Source organism: Aptenodytes forsteri, unplaced genomic scaffold (genome assembly GCF_000699145.1).
Source record: "Aptenodytes forsteri isolate BGI_AS27 unplaced genomic scaffold, ASM69914v1 Scaffold84, whole genome shotgun sequence".
NCBI lineage: Eukaryota > Metazoa > Chordata > Aves > Sphenisciformes > Spheniscidae > Aptenodytes > Aptenodytes forsteri.
The window spans coordinates 3,709,926-3,714,472 of NW_008795492.1; the positions used below are offsets into that span (position 1 = coordinate 3,709,926).

Sequence of the window (4,547 nt, forward strand, 5' to 3'; positions counted from 1 at the left end):
CGCGCCGCTATTTTCTCCTGGGGCAGTGCCTGGCAGCGAGCGGTGGTTGATCTCTTAGTGCCGGTCATTTGCTCCTGCGCACGGCCCCAGGCCTGCCGTCCCTGGGCGGGGTGGTGGAGGAACGGCTCCCGGAGGGAAGGCCTGACCGCATGTGTGTGAATGGTGGCAGGCCTGCTGCTGCTGCAGCAGCGGACCGTTAGGCCTGAAAAGTGCCCCTCAGCTGCCCACCGCCTTGTGTAATGGCTGGGGGGGACAGCTCTGCCAGCCGCTGCGGAGCGGAAAAGCTGTAATAGGGCCGCCAGTGGAAAAGGAGTCTTAAAACAGCTGCTTTTCTGTGGGGTGCTTTGAAATGTCATAGATGTTGGAAAACACGGTCTTTGCCTTTCAGACCGGAAAGGCAGAATTAGAACCGGCAAGAAAGAAGGGATGGGAATTTGCTGAGGAGATACTAAGAGGATAGTGGAGAACTACTGGTGATTATGCCTTAATGATGAAAAATCCGGAGGAACTGGTGGGCTTGAAGTATTATGGAAGAACCGTTTGTCTTCCTGTTGAAACGATAAAACTAGCGCTTTTGCACATCATTGTAGAATAACAGTAAACAAAGCTCAACGCCCAGCAAGATGTCTCTGCACCTGTGCTGTGGAAGGAAGCAACTGGCCAAGAGAGAAGGTGTTGTACAAGAGCAGAAAGCAGTTGTGGGCAAGGAGAGTATGCAGAGTTTAGCGTATTGAAAAGTCCGGGAACTGGTGGGCTTGAAGTATTATGGAAGAACCGTTTGTCTTCCTGTTGAAACGATAAAACTAGCGCTTTTGCACATCATTGTAGAATAACAGTAAACAAAGCTCAACGCCCAGCAAGATGTCTCTGCACCTGTGCTGTGGAAGGAAGCAACTGGCCAAGAGAGAAGGTGTTGTACAAGAGCAGAAAGCAGTTGTGGGCAAGGAGAGTATGCAGAGTTTAGCGTATGGGCTGCAGGTTTAGAGTTCACACAGCAGATGAAGAATCTTTTCCAGAATTCCAACAGAATGAAAACAAATGGAAAATTCTCCATAAATTGGGAGGTAATTTCTGCATAGAGTAGAAGATAGAGAATTATACAGGACTGAGCGGAGAGAGCTTTTAAAAGATTCTTCAAGATTAAGTTTTGCCTTTTCAGTATAAGCAATTTATTCTACATGCACTCCCAGCAAATCATCTGTATTATTAAATGGTGCTCAGTAAGAAGTTAATTAAAATAGTAGTAGAGATTTTTCTGTTTTGCAGTAAATTGGCTGAAGCCTAAAATTTTCATCTTACTCCTCTATTTAAGAAATGCTCCTGCAGTTTGTAGTTAAAGTGCTCATGGCACTCTAAAGTGCTTGATGGCTGTTTTGGAAACCTGACATTTTTCCCCAAGTAGCTGGCAAATCCAGGAACTCTTTGCTGCCTTCACCTACAAAACAAAGCTAAACTGCAAATGTAAGATGCTGTAATAAAGTGCAGTTACTTAATAGGAATTGAAGTATTATGTGTTACAGATTAGTCGTTTTCTACTTCAACATGTATGTATTACTACATATTTAGAAGGAAAACTTTAAGTGAATCTTCTGGAGTTTTTGTTTTAGTTATTAAAAAGTTATTTTTAACTTGGAAGGATAAAAAGCATAAAGAACTTGAATAGCAGGACTAAACCAAAGCAATTGTAGTTAGCGTTGACTCTGGTGATAGTAGCTCCAAAAATATTTATGTGGTGCAATAATCTACACTACGAGTTAATACAGTTTTACCTTGCATATAGTATGGTATGCTCTGTTTTTTTCAGGCACCATCATCTTGGAAATGTGCCCTGCATGTAGGATACAAAGTAATTTTTTACAATAACAGCAAAGTACTCTGCTGAATTAGGACAATTACCCGTCTCAACCAATTTCTGTCTAGTTGATAGTAGTCAGAACTACCATTTGATACTAGACATCTTTTTCTCTTTGAAGGTCTAATGTCCAATTAATCACCTCAGATTTACTTTTATGTTGTTTTTTTGCATTTTTTTTTTACTATTAGATGACTTCTGTTTGCATTTGCCACTATCATTACTAGTGTCCCAAACTGCACAACTAGAGCTTGAATAGATGGGAGTACTTTGCCTTCCTTTTGCTTTCTGAGAAGATCTCGTTTGGAGAAAAATGTAATCTTTGATGGTGCAGTTGACAGCCCAGGTGCCTCATTCTCTGGCTTTGTTCTTCTTTAGGAATAGTCTCCTCTTTACTGTCTTCCTGTATATAACATATGGCAATAAAAAGGAAATGCTATTAAGTGTTAAGAGGAATTTAGAACTCTCATGATATTTAGTCAAGTTTTAATCCCCATTATTGTGTAGTCTTCATTAATTTTCTGCTTGCAATTGTGTATGTCAAGAAATGTTTCAGAGGGCATACATCTCCACTTTAGTTTCAGAAGATAACATATTTGCCTAATTAATTAAGTACCTGCTTGGCTCTCTTCCATGTATATATTAAAGCAACTGCACTTATGAATGTGTAGTTTGTAATCAGAGTTCTTAAAATCTCCCATTTTTTAAATGACACAGGAAAACGTTGGCTGCTTTCCAAATTACTGGGTACTCTTGGGAGAGAGCAATACAAACAGCTAGTTACAAGACTACATTGCTTTTTTATACATGGAAGTTTTATAAACTAGAACAAAAAGGTTACATTTCCACATCATCAGGTAAGTCTACAGTGCAGACTGTATCAAACACTTTTGTATGTTCTGTTACTTTACTGGACATCGAATGTGAAGCTAAGTGAAAACACCAAAAAAAAGTAGTAAAAAACCTAGATTCTAGAACAAGGCCTAAATATTCTGGGCCACATTTTCACCTCACATGTACTAAGGTAGATCTAGATGATCTTCTTCTTCTGATCTAGGAGGTTTAATACTTTCATGCTAGGGTAGTTTAAGGATTTGCCGATTGGGACTTAACTTCAAATATTTAATTAAAATTACAAATAAGTATGAGCTGGTTGGTAGATCTTTTCATAAAATAAGCCTTGGAAGCTAGCTTGTACAGACTTACCTGCTTGTCTGCGCTTCTGTGCTGCTAGTGGAGTTTTAATTTGTATTTGACTAAAGCTGAAAATTGCTTTGGAATCCATAATCATTCCTATGATCCCTGAACCGTTATAGCTAGAATTTTGTGTTAAAAAAAAATCTTGAAATGGCATGTACACTTGAGCATAAGTGCCTGTTTATTCCATGTCAATAGGAAATTTGTCTAGTACCTTTAATGTATTACTTTAAAGAAGGCCAGAATTGGATCGTGATTGTTTTGTCACAAACAGACTGAGCAATAATACTGCAGTCTTGCTAACAGAACTCCACGTGTGAGTAAAGAAGCAATAACTGTTAAGTAAAACAACTAAATATGGAAGTGTGATATACAAATATTGGATCCTTGCTCAAACAGTTGATGAACTTTTCAGCTGCATGTTTTTCTGTCCCATAAGAAATCTGATTAGGCTAGTTCTAAAGCAAACAAAACCAGAGCTATGTATGTGTCAGCACAGTAGTAAGTGTCCTCTGGAGAAATCTGGATAATATGGGAGAGGAAATGATAGACGACTATTTTCTTTATTGAAATAGCCTGGAATAATTAAAAAGTTAATTATTTGGTTTTGGTAACTCAAATGTCATTTGAACTGGACTTGTAGCTTGTATCAAACTGGAACAAGAACAAAATCTTTAAGAAAATGTCACTGTTGCATAGTGAAAAAATACATCTCAACAGTACTTCAAAAAATCACTCAATTTTCTTTGGACTCTAACCAAAATGAAATGCAGTAAGAGAACAGAGACTGATATAAATAATTGTGAATGTGTGTATATATAGATACACTCTCATGTGGCAAAAATAGTCTCTGTGTGAACCAACCTGGTGCAGTATGTGTTAGCATTGCAAACTAGCATCTAAAAGTCTAATTTACTTCTGAGATTAAACCTCTAGATCTTAACTTGTAAAATAAACCTTGAACAAAGTTTCTGTGAAGGAAGATTGCCTGGGTGTGTAGGCACACATTCAGCAAACGTAGCCCAGTTCTCACGAATATGGAAGTGAGTGTATTAAGAAAAATGTGAGTGTGGTAGCGTTCCTGTCCGGTGATTTTAAAAGCTTTGAAACACAACGCTTAAAGATAAAAAAGAAATAGGCTCTGCTTATATAGACTGTATCGATAAGCTTGCTGCTGCTGCTCAGCCGAAGAGGAGACTGTGGCGGTTACCCCTACCAGAGCGCCCCTCTCATTTTGGAGCCTGCCGCAGGACCCGGGGGCGCAGTTTTCCTCCCGCAGTCCCGCGGAGGGGGAGGCCCCTGTCCGGTGATTTTAAAAGCTTTGAAACACAACGCTTAAAGATAAAAAAGAAATAGGCTCTGCTTATATAGACTGTATCGATAAGCCTGCTGCTGCTGCTCAGCGCGGAAGAGGACTGTGGCGGTTACCCCTACCAGAGCGCCCCTCTCATTTTGGAGCCTGCCGCAGGACCCGCGCAGTTTTCCTCCCGCAGTCAGT

General features: G+C 39.9%; 1 protein-coding gene across 3 annotated transcripts in view; it reads left to right on the plus strand.

Moving 5' to 3' along the window:
- Positions 1–417: 417 nt before the first annotated feature.
- The window catches only part of BFAR (bifunctional apoptosis regulator), a 12,664-nt gene continuing 8,534 nt past the window's right edge, over positions 418–4,547 (plus strand). Inside the window, exon 1 of one of the 3 annotated variants that reach the window (XM_019472676.1) lies at positions 418–511. The gene's annotated coding sequence lies outside the window, so the exon portion shown is untranslated. Of the gene's footprint in view, positions 512–800; positions 1,065–4,068; positions 4,093–4,547 lie in introns of those variants that run through there. The other 2 variants (XM_009281655.2, XM_009281653.2) reach the window with 2 other exon arrangements.